The sequence below is a fragment of the Pleurodeles waltl genome, chromosome 8, assembly GCF_031143425.1.
Source record: "Pleurodeles waltl isolate 20211129_DDA chromosome 8, aPleWal1.hap1.20221129, whole genome shotgun sequence".
In the NCBI taxonomy this organism is placed as follows: domain Eukaryota; kingdom Metazoa; phylum Chordata; class Amphibia; order Caudata; family Salamandridae; genus Pleurodeles; species Pleurodeles waltl.
Window position 1 is genome coordinate 1,146,906,378 of NC_090447.1, and position 17,272 is coordinate 1,146,923,649.

Below are 17,272 nucleotides of genomic sequence, written 5' to 3' on the forward strand. Positions count from 1 at the left end.
GAAATACTCTTCCTTCAAACGGCGATTCAAACAGCATTCAAAAATGTCACATATGCGGGCGGACATCAATTAGCATCTACGTAAGCATACTATAAAGATCCCGCTGCCTTAAATGATCGAACATAAAACATAGCATGTATGAGCAAAACCCCAATAGGGACGGCAAACCAATCCAACTGATTTCACAGAATAATGGTAGGACAGCTTTGCCTGACTCCCTCATGGCACCCGTTGGGACGTCGCCACGCCCACGAGCAGGCACTAGGGTCGGCGGGATAGGACCTGTAGTTTAAATACAAAAATGGAGTCAACTTGTCGGCTTCTATTTAGTGTCCTTCCTCTATGTTTATTAGGACGTCTTCTGTCAATTCATGATTGCTGCTGTAGAGCTTCCGCAGTGACGACAAAGAAAGGAGGTGGTCTTTCGTACTAAATAATGACAACAGTAACACGCTACTTATTTTGTTTCTTTTGTTGCACTTTGTAACTGGTGTGGATGACTGCTGCGCCGGTTTCGTTTAGTGCGGTAGGTTTACCGGCTGGAGTTCAGCTAAGCACTATAACTGAAAGCGAAAGATCTCCCTGACGGAGTGTTTGTGCTGTTAAGGCGGAGGGAATGGGCGATGGCTGATGCATAGCCTGGATTGATGACGTCAGGTGAACTCTGACAGGTATTGTAGAAGGCATTCTCTAACTCGTAATTGTATTGTACTGTTATTGTTTTTATATTGTGCTTGCTACCCCTGACGAGGTGTTAAAGTGCTTTATGTCGTGTAGCACGCTAATCCATATCCAATGTTAGTGATTATTCCAGTGAATATTAGTTGTCTGATTAGGTTGGTGCTCCCACACTTCCTCAGGTTTCCTTGTAGATTAAGTTAATATGAGTTAGGCGAGTTAATGGAATTGGAAGGTGAGATGAGGCGATAGGTTGAAAGATGTTTAAGACCTGCTAAAACCTAGACCAAAACTTACTGTGGAGAAGAAGGAACAAGGGGGGCTGGACATTGAGCCAATAATCTCCCCAAGCATGAACACACTTTTGAGGGGGCGTGGCCTTGCGAGGGCAGGGCTTTGTGCAGTTCACTGCCACCTCCCCCCCCCTAAAACAAACCGAGGCTACTGATGTGCTTGGACATCACTTGTGCTCACCCTCCCACCAGGTTTCCCCAACTAATAGAGTAGCTCTAGCGTTACTGGGAGCTCACCAGCTTACCTGTTAGCAGCTCTACTGCGTGCAGCCCAGCCTATAAAATTTGAGGTTTCTACTTATTTGAGTATATGCATACAAAATATGAAATCCGTATATTTCAGAAAAAAATGTGTTTACTTTCAGAACTCATAAGCTGATGTTTAGAGAAAAATGGATGTAGTATACTTAAATCTAATATTTGAGTGATAAAACCATGCTATGTAGTGGAAACATATCATTAGACCCTACAGGATTTAGCAATTTGCAAAAACAAAAGTGAAATCGGGACTTCTGTGAAAATCCAGCAAGTTTTACAAAAACCTTTGCAGAATCTTTAAAAAAAGATTTGGAAGCTTATTTGGCTTTCCTTTTCTAGCCGCCCTGGGTCAATAAAAGAAGGGTGGGCAGGAAAGAAGTGTTTTCTCTCAGTCTCTCCTGCTCTGCAATGCCACTAGAGCTTCCTCGAGGCAGAGCCTGCCTCCAAGAACCTCAAAGCAAGCTGTGCCAAGCCTGCACAAAAAGGAGAATGACTGCTAGAGTCTGGGACACTACAGGTATATTAGCATTCCAGCCTCGTTTAGCAGTTGTTTTGCTTTCCTTTTCAGAGTTGTGAAATGGAGAAGGGTACAGGGGCACACTAACAGCTTCCCTAGCAGCATTTGTGTCACACTGGGAAGGGACATTTAACCAGATGGTACCAGAGAGAGCACAAACTTGAAACTGTACTCTCGCTGGCATTAGATATCCCATTCCAAACCTTACACCTGCTGCATGGTTCTGGTTAGCTGTTTGGGCTGCATTATTTTTGTGACAGGCACATTTTGTGTCCATTGCAAAAATATTCAACATTTTGTATTTTCTGACGGCAAATTTCTTATACCATGGGCCACAAATTTTGGGAAATTAGGCCGCAGCGTCCATGGGAGGTCTGACATATTACTGATGATATTGCCTTGGGCTAGGCATTTGCGGCTCTGGCTGCTATGTATTACCAATGTAGGAGCATTCCATTTTAACTAAGCATTTTTTAAATTACTACTAACAACCATGGCTGATGCATTAAGCTAATCACTGCTGGTAATCATACATATGGTGGTTACAGAAGTAGACTTGTCTGATGTGATCACTATCACAACACTAATAGTATTAAATAGCTTGGGATGATTTTCATTGATCATGAGTAGTTCTTATTAAAGAAAAGGTTGGATACCCCTTCTCCACACACTGTGAGTTGGAAATGTTTTTTTCAGGGGTTTGTCTGCTACTTTGTGATGTCAACGTCTCCCTCGCTGTGGCAACGTCCCTAATATCAGACAGTTGTTTCATATCCTTAGCAGTGTCACAGCTGAAACCACAGAGCAGTAGCAGCCTCCATAGACATGGAGAAAACCTTTGATTCCCGCAAATAGAATTTTGTATGGTCATCCCTGCGGCACAGGGAACTTGGGAATGGTATCATTAAATGGGTGCAGCTTCTCTACTCTGCTCCAGTGGCCTTTTTTAGAATGTGGAGTGTGATTTCTGAAGCATTGTCTGTGCAGTGTGGAACAAGACATGAGTGTCCCCTTTACTATTTTCCCTTTGTTTTTCGCACTGGCCACGGAGCCCCTTGTGTGCGATGTCCCCGTTATTAGGAGGATGTTGGGATGTTGGATTTTCCGATAAAGGATCCTACCTATCTCGTCTTCTTTTTTCTTTTTTTTTGTTGCTTTATGCAGGCAACTTTTAATTGTTTATTTATGAGCACACTGAAGGACTAGCAGGACTGGTCCAGGAGCTTCACAGATTCAGAACACAATCTGGTATACATATGAACGTAGCTAAGTCTGGTCATTTGTCTATTGACTGAGAACGGTACCCATGGTTGTGCAACTTCTGTAGCTGTTGCCACAATTAAGTATCTGGAGATCAGAGTACACAGAGATCAACAAGATGTACTCCAAGTTAACCTCAGACAGGCGTTAATAAAAGCAAATTGTCTGAGTGCTTTCTAGTGTAAGTTGCCTCTTTCGGGAATGGGCTGGGTTACTCTTGCCAAAATGGTGCTATTACATAGGTTGCTTTATTTTTATAGCAAACATGCCACTCCAAATTAAACTTTTTTTTTTCAAGAACTCTATTTGTTGTTGATGGAGTTGGTTTGGGAGTGAATAGGAGAAGGGTGGCACTAGACAAGTTGTATCTTCCCTTGAATGGGGAAGGGCTAACAATCCTTGACTTTGAATCCTGTTACCTGGCGCAACAACTCCAGAGTGTGACAGAATGGGTCAGTCCTGTGGTGTCCTTTGAGGTTGTCTTCCTGCAAAATGAGTTATCTCCCATAGATGTTCACAAATATGTTGTGGATAAGAAATCTAAGTCCAGGTCATCTCTAGATTGCTACAAGCAACAAAATATAATTGGCAATATTCTGGATGCAGGAGGGCCAGTGGCACCCCCGTATGCACCTGAAACCTCAATATGGGTGCTCCTAATGTTTTCACGGGTGGTGCTGAGGGTGGCCAGATCATCGTGGTCCAGTGCAGGGATAATTTCTTTGTTCATTTTCTGGAACTCGCATGTCTTTTGAGGAGGTGATGCTTGAACACAGTGTGCCACCTGAGCATTTCCTGACTTAACTGAAGTAACTAAGGCCATTACACTCATATAGATAGGTGGCGAGAGCTGATGGTATTTGGCCTATTGCAGATGTAGTGGGCATATGGGAACTGCCATTATTTCATTACAAGGGCATACAGAGCCATAACGGTCACTAGAGACAAAAAACTGACAACTCTAAGGGCTAAAGTGGAGGAAGATGTGGGTGAAGAACGCACAAATTCAGAATGAAATTGAGTTTTGAACATGATGCTGCAGATTTCACCAAACAACCACTTCAGGCTTATGCAATTTTATTGCATTCATTGGACCTAGTTGACATCAGTACGTTTACACATCATGCACAGGTAAACTTCACTTACATGCCAAGTTAAGGCTACATTTGGCTATATGGTTTTGTCATGCAGAGCTTGAGGCGATGGTGGAAAGATGTTCTTAGTTGTGTCATGGAGTGGTTAGGGAAACATGACTTAAAGTTGCACAGGCTGTGTTAGCTGAGGCTCATGCCTAGTTCTAAAGCCAACAGATCCAATAACAAATGTATGGACCTGCCTTTAATTCTTGCAGAATGACAAATTACCATGAATTGGAAGTCACAACAACCCCTGATCTTGAGAGGTGGAAATTGGACGTCTATAAGTTTGCAAAAGCTGAATTGGATGCAGATTCACACCTAGTAGGGTAAATGCCCAGACCCAAACTGACATTGGATTTGGAGACAATGCTTAGGGCTAATAATCCCAAATCAGATGATCAATCACCCTAGAGGAAGGACCATGCAGACACATATGACAGATGTTGTGTTTACTGCTTGTGAACCTTTAGCTTTTTGTCTTATTTTTATATAGGACCTGTGGTGGAGCATTTCAGGTATGCTCCAAACATGGTCAACAAATCGTTTCACCCTTGCAAGGGGTAAGGAGAAGTTAACATCTCTATCAGCACAACATTTAACATTTACATTATGACCAATGTGGCCACACAAGGAAAGCCCAAAATAATGTTAATGGGTTTTATTACAAACGAATGCTTAGATTAACATAAACAAGTCTCAAAACCAAACTATAGCAATACAGAACCACAAGGGGTTGACCAGGGCGGTGAAAGAATTGAAGTCTGGGACATAAGTATACTAACTAAAGTTGGCAAAAAGTAAGTAAAAAGGGAAAGTGCCAGCATTTGGAAGCTCAATCATGAGTCTTCTCAGTCAGGATTAGGGAAGGTGAGAGGCAAGGGCAAAAAGGTCTGTACCTCTCAAACTCCTAGGAAAAAAGCTGAAGGAAATTGTCAATGTAAAAAGTAAAATTAAGAGAGTCCCAATTTGTCCATTAACCTCACCATGGGGATCGAAAGCTTCCATTGTCCAATCATAACACATTATATAATGGACATCTTCAACATTAGGGCGATTTCACTTGACCCTCATGGAAAGGCATACATCCTTGCTCTGCTTTATAACTTTGCAACAACGTGAAATATTGATGCAATCTCTACATTCTCCGGTTTCTCGTGTGCTGTCTTCAAGGTTACTTTCTCGAGATCTCTATGAGTAAAACAATAGTGTATCTATTCCCAAACTAACATTTATGAGAACGACATCTGAAAAGAAAGACAAGTTAGTAAAAAAAAGAAAAACAGCACCCTCACGTTCTGTACATTTGAGGTCTAGCAAATCACTATGGCTGACTAAGCAAATGGAGCTTAAATCGCACACTTTACTCAAGAATAAAACGCATGTAAAGTAAAATTTAAATCCATCTTTAATAAATCTTATTCTAAATTAATATAACAGATTGGAAAAGAAAAATAACTTGTGAAATCATCATGATCGGTATATATGGGAACTACATTTGACAACATTAGTATGTGACATTTAAATCACTATCATATGGAAATTCATTATGGTTTCAGCGAAATCTATTTCTTAACATCATAAGGTATCATGTGAAATCAAAACAAATGATGATTATTCTTAGATTGAAATTGCTCTAACATATCACATTAGATTACTAGTCTACAGTGATGGGTTTTCAGTGAACCAATTTACAGTTAGCTTGTTATAACTTTGCATACCATTATATCTATATGGTCACATGTAGCTCAACATTGTGACGTCAAAGCAGCAGCCATATCTCTGCTGCATTAGTCCCGCCTCTGATGGTAAATCAAGCTATCACACAGATCACAATCCATCATATCAACAAGACAGATTAAAATCTCTGAGGTCGAGCAAGGTAAGATCTTCTGGACACCTCTAACTGCATAATGTCAGAGTAATAGATTGTCTATTTTCAAGCTCAGATTCCTCTTTTCCTTTCCCCTTCTCTGCTCTTTTCACTTTAATTTTCTTGTAGAACTTGAAACGATCAAGCACAGCTAAGACACACAATACTGTTTTGAGTATAGGTCTCAGGATACTTCTAACAATTTCACTTTCTAGACTTCCAAAGCACTTTCCAACTGCTCAAGAAGCACTCTCTATTGCTTCCCAGGCACTTGCTGCTTCCAAACCCTCAAATCCTTTTTCAGGTCAGTCATGTTCTTAATGTTCTTTCTCAGGTCCGTACTATCGTCTGGTATGTACGTGTAACATTGTTGAACTTGAAACATCTGCCCTCTTTTCCAGGAAGGATGCCTAAAGCAAGTCAGTTTTGCAAAACCATTGATCTTATAGAAACCATTTCAGTTTCGACTAACAAGAAGGCACCTGCGGTAGCTGTAGACAACTTATCTACAATAGTTGAGAACTTCCTTATCTTCAGATCGTTTAGGATCACTCCCATGGATGGAATCATTGCACCAAAGATGTCTTCTACAACCTCTGAAGCACTGGCACCTCTCTTTGCTGTGGTATTTGACTTCACATCCCGCGCAGGATCAACAAAATGCTCCGTATGATAAATCTTTGGGAGAACTACTCCTACATAACATGTACCATAGCATCCCTTTGGTAACCTAAAATAAGCCTGTTTCCCACAAATGAAATTGACTCTTGGTATAGCTGGGTATTGTCCCGCTAACATGAATGTCCAAACACTTTTGAACAAAAACATGTCTACACTCTCTAGTTCCTACAAATTTTGTGTCAGTTCTCGATCTAGGCCTGTATATACATAATTTCAGTAAATGATGCCAATCTAAGGTTAGGGAATTTAGGCTCTCTGCTTCTGAATACGCATTTTCTTCTTTTCCGTAGCTTCAAAACATTAATTCCTTTTCTACCTTTGTTTTCCTTCCTCTGTTTCAGTCTTCAACTTGCCCTGTAAACTCCTTCTCCACTGGGGTAAGAACACAGGTCAAATTGTTTCTATGGGCATAAACTAAATCAAATGTTAGTGTAGGCTCGAAAAATCCTCCTACTGTGTCAATGTGTCTGGCCTTGGCAGTGCTGCTCAAATGTTTCATGATGTGGACAACTGAAAAAAACATAGTCATAGTTTGGGTAATACTACTGGAAATATCCTTGCAGTTACAAAAGAGTCAGCAATAAACTATAGGAAATTTAAAAAGTCAAGAGCAGACTATGATAAGTGATTCTCCAAATAACTGATGAAAGCAAATGAGTGCATACATAACAGTTCTTAACCTCCATGGTGTCAACATATTCATGAAGCAATTTATAATAGACATTTGTATAACCATCTGCATGTAATTCTTTTGCATCTGAAAAAAGGACTCTATTGACCACGGGAACTGTACGAACTGAGGCACTTGTGGATTTAATGTCTCCTGGTCTAAAAGGTGCAGGTAAACTCAAACCAATAAGCAACAATGTCTTCATGAGAATTGCTACAACTAACACTCCTACGCATAAGTATCTAAGTCTACTACTTTTGTTTCTGTTCGACTCCATGATTTCTATAAATTCAGGCCAATAAACAAAACGAAAAAGAAAAAAATCAAAAATGTAAATGATTGCAGCAAAACTAGCAGCTGTCTTTTTCAATTCTTTTTCCTTTGAGAGCAAAGCAAATAGCAAGTAATTGTCTCTTCAGCAAATTTCAATTATTTTTGTAAAAAGTCTTCTTGATTCTCAACAAAGTTTATCAAGTGTTCTACTAAATGTTCAAACATTCTCTAAAAGAATGTGCAGTTCAAAATTACTTATAACTACTTCCAGGATATAATGTCTCAGTCTAAGAAGTGGCAACAACATTTTAGAGTTGAACTATGCCACAAGAACAAACTCAAGAATGCTCAAGTGGATATGTATTGTTAAATTCCTTCTCCCATTCATTTGCTGCAAATTATGTCTATTCATACGCTGCATACTTTTGACAAGATACTCTTCTTCTCTTTGACATCCAAGCTACTGGTCTGTCTGTATTGCTGTCACTTTGACCAGACTTCTGACTCAGTTTTTTCTGGGATAGTTGTTGGCACTTGCACTACTGGCACAGTTTGCTCACCTGGCCACTGATCACCAGGCCCAAATCTTTTTGCTACAGCATTAGGTCCTTTGTCAGCATCTGAGCTTTGCACAGTCATCCGTTTCCGTCTCTAGTCTTCTGAACCAAATACTGCTATTTTGCTTGCTCATACCCCCCCTCAGACAGAAGTTGTGCTCTTTCAGTTGTTTGCTTATCCCCAGTATCTTGTCATACCTACTCTCCTCGACTCACTGTAACCAACACTTCAGAGGCAGGCACTGTTTCATCAAGGGTGCCTGGAACTTTCCCAGTGTGTGCCGCGTGAAGCCAGTTGGGGAGACCGGTGCACTTCACATCTGTCGTCATCACCAGCACAACCTGGTGAGGTCCTTTTTACCGTGGTTCTAAGCAGGACTTCTGTAAATGCTTTTTCACAATCACCGGGACCCAGGTCATGGCACAGCTTCTGCTGTGCCTAAACAGTAGCTTCCTCCAACCTGATGAGACCCAGAACAAACCACGTCAGCCAGTTCTTTGCTATAAAGCAGTACCATGTCTTCTCTATTGTTCACAAGCACTTTTGCAGGCACATCTGGTAATGTCATGGCACGTCCCATGAGAATCTCATGAGGAGATAAACCTGTTTTCCCATCTGGAGAACTGCACAAACTCATCAGCACAAGAGGCAATGCATCAGGCCATTCCATTGAGGTGGAAGCACAGACTTTTGCAAATTTGGATTTCAAAATTCTCTTCCCTTGATCCACCAATCCTGAAGCCTCAGGCCTGTAACTGCAATGTAGTCTTTGCTCAATTTACAATGCCGCACACAGTAATCTCAAGACCTTATTATTGATGTGATTCCCTCAGTGTGACTCTAGAGAAGTCAGGAATCCAAACCTTGGGTTTAACTCCTTAAGCAACAGTTTTGCTACTGTGAGACTGTTATTTCTCCTAGTCGGGTAATCTCAACCCAACTAAAGAAGACGCACACAAAAACCAAGATATATCTCAGTCCATTGCATGCAAGTAGTTTAATGAAATCGAGCTGCATTCTGTTGAAGGGTCCTCCTGATCTTCCTGGTTGATTCAGTGTAACAGCAGTACGTTTGCCTACATTCATCTGCTGACAAGTAGCACATCTGTGACAAAGAGCTTCTGCTATTAATCTGAACCTAGGATTAAATCAAGTTCATATGCAGGACCATGATAATGGCTCACCATAGGTGGTAACAAACTGTTAGGCATCACAACTCTCATCACTTAAACCCATTCTTTTAACACAACCTGCTCTAATCCAACCCTGCTGTTCCTCCTCAGACACTTTGTTGAGCATGGCTCTTTTTAGGGGATTTCTCTGAAAGTTTTTTTGCTTTTTCTACCTGTTTTTTTACTGACTCTCATTGCGTGGCCTTAGGACTCTGGGCACTTTTCCACTGTAATGCAGTGGGAAAGTGCGCGCCCTTCCTACAATTGCCAGGAAGGACCGCTTACATAATTGGTTCAGGTGCTGTACCCAGGAGTGCCCTGTAAAAAGGTACACCACATACCTGGGGCAGGCACTGCCCTGGCTTCTAATGGGGTTGTTTCACTGAGTGTGCCACACATGGTAATAGTCTGTCAAGCATGTATCTGGCCTGACAATCCAGGCCTGTGGAGGCGCAGCTGTCCTGGTGCTCAGGTTGGCACTTCTAACTCTGTGGCCTATCCTGAGTGAGCCTTCCGCTACCCCTGGAGCACCCCCTGAAGGGTGGAGCTGGTGGTAGACCGAAGGCTAGGCAGGTACACATGGTTGTCCCATGCCCCGGTAGTGAAGGACCCCCACATGGGGGTTTCCTACCTAGGAGGATCAGCTTTTCCCTAGGTTTTGCTGATCCTCTTCCCAGTGGCCTTGGGGCCCTGGTCACTTTTCCACTGTAAGTACGGGGTTGAAAATACACGCTCACCTTCCTACACATTTTGGGAAGTGGCACAGGCCATTGCATGCCCACTAGTGCTCCAACCATGTGCTAAGCTTGTCATAACGGTCCTGTGTATGCGCACTTGCACCTTTGGTGTTCTTAAACAGGTGACCAGCCTGCCATAGCAAGTGAGTGTGTGTGTGTGTGTGCACTTACACCTATGGTGTTTTAAACATGTATCCAGCCTGCCAAAGCAGGCTTGTATGTAATTGTATTTATATAGTGCTTACTACCCCTGAAGAGTCGTCAAAGCGCTTTTCGGCGAGTAGCACGCTACTCTGAAACCTAAGAGGAATTAGTGGTGGATTAGTATTGGGGAAATATGAGTACAGTATTAGTATGAGTTAATTTGAGCAGAGGGTATGTGAGTTTGTTAGTTGGATTGACTAGAGTAATGGAGGGATAGAGGAGGGAAGAATCCAGAAGTGTTAATTGGGAGTTTATAGTAATAGGATGAGGCCTGGGATGAGCAAAGGAGAGATGAAGGAGGGAATAGTCTTTACAAAGGGGTTAGGAAGATCATAGTGGTAGAAGGGGTTTGGGATGAGTCAAAGGTGAGATAAATGAGGGAGAATTCTGTAGGGTTGTTATGGAGATCATAGTAGTAAAATGAGGTTTGGGGTGAGCTTGATGCGGTAGAGGAGGGAAGGGCTTAGGCAGGGTTGTTTTGGAGATCAAAGTAGTAGAATGGGTTTGGGATGAGTCAGAGTGGGGATGGAGGATAGATTGATAGAGACATAGGGTGATGGGGAGACAGAGTAAAGCTTACGAGAGAGTAAATTCTATTTTATTATATTTTTATTTTTTTCTTAGTTTTTAATTTATTTAATTCATTTATTTTTTTTATTGTATTTATCTGTAGTACAGTAGGACTAAAGTAATAAATAGATATGTAAATATATAGTAAGGGAATATATGTGTAAGGAATATAATAATGGGTATAATAATATGAGATGTAAAGTTATTTTGTATAAACACAGACTTTCAAGATTTGCAATATTTAATGTTAATGCACTTTTCTAACATTCATTTATCTTTCCTCAATTTTTCAGTAGCAAAATGTTTGTTGATAAAATAGTTAAGATAACATTTGCTCATTGAGATAGAAAAAAAAGAAAGCAGGGATTCATAAGTATCTAATATAACAACGTATCTAGGAGCTATGCAATGATCTATGAAGATATTAAGCATAGAATAATATGCAGCTATATGATTACGAACACACATGCATACACACATATATACATTTAACTGTGAATGAATATACATTTGTTAAACAGGCTTAAAGAGTATGTGTATATTTTATTATTATGAAATAGTAACTATACGTATTTCTTAAAGAACAATACATATCTAGAATATACACATAATCTGATTATAAATATTTATCAACACAGGCCTATGGCGTCCATCCTGTTTGGATATGGTGGTTATGAAGGAAAGAGCCAACTCTTGAGTAGTCTTCTGAAGACAAGATGGTTATCTGCGGATCTTATATTTGGGGATAATGAATTCCATAGTTTGGCTGCTTGAACAGAGAAGGATGTACCACCTATTGTCTTTTTCTTGTATGGTGGTGTTTTAAGGCGGGATGCCAATCTTGAGCAGAGGTTTCTTTGTTGAATGTATTTGGTTATTTTGTTTCTGATGAAAAGCAGTCCTTTTCAATGTATTGATTTGTGGTTGATACAAAGCAGCTTGAAGGTGGATCTTCTGGAAACCGGTAATCAATGTAGTGCCCTCTAGGCAAGGGAGATGTGGGCTTGTGGCTTTACATGTAACAGTAGCCTGGCAGCTGAGTTCTAAATATGTTGTAGTTTTTTTTATAGTAGATAGAGATGATACAAGGTAAAGGCAATTGGCGTAATCCAGTTTAGATAGTACAAGAGAGATAGTAGTGGAATTCCGAGGTGAGGTAAGATGCATTATAGAGTTTTCAAGGTGATGAAGCTTGATCATGCTAATTTGTCCACTTGGTCATTCATTTCAAACTTCGAGTCCATGGTAGATCCAAGGTTTTTAACTTCCTTAGATACTTGAGGAGGTGGTCCCAATGCAGGCTTGTATGTGCACAACGGAAAGTATGCCCAGTGAGTAAAGAATACCTATGTGTGTTTTCACTGCATATGGGAGCCTCTCTGTCCAAAGATTACTAAGGGGTAAGTTTACAATTGGTCCTGGATGAATAGTGTGTTGCAGTAGAAAGTGGGCATTTCTATGCTCTAAAACTCTTTGTGTGCCCTTTAAATTAGATTTTAGTCCACACTGGAGGAGCACATCTGTACATTCCCCAGCAACATCTATAAACCTTGGGCACACAACTGGAATGACAGACCTCTGCCATTTGAGGGCCTGGCTGGATAGATTGGAGGGAGAGGTTTTGACACTTGGCCTCTCGGGCCAGATCATGGCCCCACTAAAGATTAAGATCTGCATTCCACAGCCCCATGGCAGACAGGACTGAAATTTAGGGGAGACATCTGTGTTTCAAAGGGGAACCCTCTGAACCTCCCCTCAAAGGTACACTGCATAATAACTACTGATGACACACTAAAGATACACTTGTGGGCATGTAGGACCGGATATTCTGTACTGCGTGGTGCACCCTGCAAGTGTGCTCTACAAGGGCTTGTTGGCTTGCCCCCTATTCTTTGGTGGAGGTCCCAGGGACACTAAAGACCTGCTGCGAAGTAACTACACCTTCTAACTGCAATATCTGGAGAGCGGTTCCCTCTTAAGTGGCCACATTGTCTGCTAGTTCCCATCTGGTAGCTGCAGTGTGAGCGTGGAAACAAGTATTGTTCCTGGAGACCGGATTACCTGCTGTGGAGCCCTGAGAACACTGCCTGCAGTCAGGTAGTGTGGCCCTTCATTGTGCGGCCACAACACACATAAGCATCTTATTGGTGGTGAGTAGATTCTCCGGTGGCGGGACCCCACGTGGCCTAGTTCGTTGATTGTACAGCATTTCTGTTGTGCGACACACCCACTGCATGCTCATTCTGTGCGTTGTCCAATTTCACAAATTGCAACCCTCCTAGGTGGAGGCGTACCCATAGCAATGCCGCATTCCACTTCATGTGGCACTGCTGAACTTGCGCCTCCGTGTGTGACTAGAATTGTCTGTTGCGACTCAAGTCATTGTGCACTAGATGTTGTGCCTCATTCCAGGGAGGTACAGAATTGGTAACTCTTCATGTGTGATCAGAATTGTCTGGTGCGACTAAAGCCCTAGCACACTAGACATTGTGCCTTATTCCAGGGAGGTACGGAATTGGTAACTCTTCGTGTGTGAATGGAATTGTCTGGTGCAACTCAAGTCATAGTGCACCAGACGTTGTTCCTCATTCAAGGCAGGTACAGAATTGGTAACTCTTCGTGTGCGATCAGAATTGTCTGGTGCGGCTCAAGTCATCACGCACCAGACATTGTGCCCCATTTCCAGGGGGGGCAGAGGAGCGGATTTGTGTACTGGAGCGCCTGGCTGGGAGCTATTGTGAACAGCGTGTGTCCTTCAGTGATTTGTGTTGCTCTTGTTTAAAGTGAGTTAATTTATTAAGTTGCTGCTAAGATATCAAATAAAAGCACACAAATATCTGAAAATAAACATTTAACTCAAATGAAGTAAAACATGTGTATACACATGAATCAGAGCAGTTAAACAATCATAGACAGATGTGCAGTGCATCAACAGTGCATATATATATATATATATATATATATATATATATATATATATATATATATAATAATTAAGAGTTAAAATTCATCACCTTGAGGGGTAAATTCGTCATCCTAGTCAGCAGCACGACCAGGGAACCTGCTGACAACCAAGACAGGAGACCACACATGGGATAAAAATTTGCCCAGGCAGCGCGTCTGCTCCACAGTTGAGTTCCTGTCTTAGTGCCAAGTCCCCTGTCTTTTATACCTTAAACAAGCTAGAAGAGCATTCAATAACGCCCTCCCCTCAGTTACAAAATGTAGCGCTGACTGTACTTGGTCTGTGTCGAAAACACACAAAAGAACTGGCCGGGCCCCAATGCGTATTCCAGAGATAGAGCTGTACCTTTCTCTGATGAAAACATTCATAGCCTGGTACTCTCTTATGTCGCATCCCTCATAATATGTTCCAACACCATATGACCATGTTCTGGTGAGAAGGGCAAAAACACTTTCTGTGTGAAAAACAAGCTCTGTGTGGAAAAACCCTGCACCGCGGCTGTGACGGTGACTGAAGCTAAGCACAAAAATTGAGTCAATGGTCAAGATGGAGTCAGTGGTCAAATACACATAGCATTACACTCCACCCTTTGACCAGTGACTCTCATAACATACTAGTCTAAAAGTAACCCTTTTTGGTCTAAACATAGTCAGTTGGTTAGGTATGCATGTTATACAGCAACATAGCATTATTATAATACAAATTACTACAAGTATTCCACCTAAAATAGACCGAAGCTCACCAAAATCTGGGAGCCACTTAAAAAGCCAGTCCCACCTCCCTTTGTCTAAATCTTGCTTCACTCCCTTCACCAATTTGTGCAAGGCTTCAGTGTGAGATTGGATAGATTTAGAAAGATCTGGCAAGTTAAAACAACACATTTCTTCAAATTCTAAGCAGCCATGATCATGCTTCAGAAGCAAGTAGTCAATAGCTGCGCTGTTTTGCAAAGCAGCTTTTCTAGTTCCTTGTATATCTAGTAATAGCGCTGCCAGAGCAACTGTTGATAATGCTAGTATTATAAACCGATAATCCTGGAACTCCTACCATAGAAAGACCTAAGCTTACATATTCTGATCTACATAATAGCTGAACTTTAGAGTCACAGTCTTTGCTTAATTGAACTGTTTCCCTTGTGTTTTGAGTATGTAATACTGAGTGAAGTGGAAATATCATGAGTCCTAGCCACATGAAAGCACACGGTCCTCCAGTTATATTTGCAGGAACGTAAGTATATGTGATATTTCCACAAGAAAATAACTATCCAAGAGGTAACTTGACATGCTTAATGTGACTAGCTTCATACACTGTATTCTTAAAAGGCATGCTATTATTTGCATTTTTACACATTTTATCACTTCTTCATTGACATGGTACTTGTTGTTCCCAGGGGATTTCTTGGGAATTTGAGCACACCTTCCGATTTTGTAAGAGTCGCATTTTCGATTGTATCAAACATCGCTGGCAGTAACATTGTAAGTGATCACTTGTGCCAGGTTGTCCCATTTTCGTTCTGTTGTTTCTTGGCAAAAACCAGCAGTTTTCATATGGAGTAAAATGAGTCCATACATCAGTTTCTTCCACCGCTCCATCAGCATTGGTGCCATTGAATATTTGCAGTAGAACACTGGCGGGAGTGGGGGTTAGTCACTAAACATGTGGAAAGGACATCAACTGTTCTTTTCATATTCTTCATGCAGAAATCCACTCTGTTCAAAAGGGTCTGAGCGAGATAAATCCAAACAGTCTTGGACTGGTGCAGCAAGGGTGTTGATCGGCGCTGTTGGTCGATTACTTCAGAGCTGGGGGCTTTCGGTCCCTCCCGACTCCTCTCGGATCCAGCCAAACACACTTCACGAAGTACAGTTAGCATAAAGACACCTCGTAATATGATCTGTAAAAGAGACAAGTATGATCATTCTTGCGAATAAAATTTATCAGCTAGTACATATTTCCATTATTCTTGTCCTGATTTCATGACTGACAGAATATTGTCTTTGCCCTTTGATATGATTTCTGCTGGTTTAGGAGGACGATTTAGGGATTCTACCCACACCTTAGCACCGGGATTTTTGCCAGTTGAGCCAAAGCCTCCCTCCTCATGTACTGTAAGATGGGCTAGGGCATTCCCCTTTTTAACTATTCCTACATCCACTATAATGATGGCAATCTGAGCAATTCTGTCTCCAGGTTGTATTATCAAATCAGCTTCTCTACTGTTCGGTAAAATAATTTTGATCTCTTCTTGTTAGTCTGCATCAGTCACTACCCCCCAAAACCTGAATACCCTTGAGTGCCAGCCCAGATCGAGGAGCAATCAATCCGAAATGCTCTGGGGGAATTTGTATCCCAACACCTATTTCTGTAAGGGCCATATCCCTTGGTCTCAGTCTGTACATGTTCAAAGACTGCAAATCAAGACCTGCAGATTCTGATATTGCTCTGTATGGAGCTAAAGCTCCTGTCTTTGTTACCCAATACATAATAGTTTTGGTTGCTACATGAGGTTCTATCTGAAAGGCTGGGGTCAACATCCGCATTAGAGGAGTCTCTGCATTTGATAAAGGTCTATCATTCAACGTTTGAAGAGCTTCATTCAAATGATCCCTCCAATTTCTTAACGTACCATTTTCTGATTTGCACAACATGGCTTTCCATAAGCCATTCATTCTCTGAATTAGTCCTGCAGCTTATGGGTAATATTGAATATAATAAATCCACTCTATATTGTGTTGTGAACAATAGTCTTGCACCAACGTACCTTTAAAATGTGACCCATTGTCATTCTAGACCTAAGGTAGAACGCCATAATACAACATTAACAAGTCTAGCGTTTTGATGGTATTAAACTGAGAAGCATGTTAACGTGGGAACACAATCAGATATTCAGAATAAGTATCCACCACCACCACCGTGCAGGCGTATTGATACCTGCAACTATTCGGTCGTGCCTTAATGTGCCATATCTGCCCTGACAACTGTCCTCTCCCTAACTGCCCTCTGACAGTCTGCGGAACAGATATCTCTTGCGTGTGTTGACAAATAGGACATTGAATAATAACTGTTTAATCACATTTAGTGCAATGTGCATCCCTCTAATCTCTGCCCACCTGTTAGTGTCCTTCTCTCCTAGGTGTCTGCATTTTTGGTGAGCCCACTTAGCTATCCTGACCCAGTCAGAATCCTTTGTCGCCACTTCTGCCTCTGAGATTTTGTCTTTGTCATCTGCAAAGGAATTAAGCCATCGTTCTAGTGAGTCGGTGGGACAGTGGTCATCTACATGATATACAGTGACGGTACTTTGCTCTAGCATTTCCCAAATTTCTTGCCACAATTCTTTGCCCCACACTTCTTCAGAATGTATATGCCAGTCATGTGCATGCCACGTGGGGAGCCAGGTAACTAGCCCATTGGCAGTAGACCTAGA

The 17,272-nt window shown here is 41.5% G+C and overlaps 1 protein-coding gene across 2 annotated transcripts in view; it reads left to right on the plus strand.

Moving 5' to 3' along the window:
- Nucleotides 1-352: 352 nt before the first annotated feature.
- RCBTB2 (RCC1 and BTB domain containing protein 2) overlaps nt 353-17,272 on the plus strand; it is a 463,444-nt gene continuing 446,524 nt past the window's right edge. Inside the window, exon 1 of one of the 2 annotated variants that reach the window (XM_069205377.1) lies at nt 353-671. The gene's annotated coding sequence lies outside the window, so the exon portion shown is untranslated. The remainder of the gene's footprint in view (nt 672-17,272) is intronic. The other variant, XM_069205376.1, reaches the window with a different exon arrangement.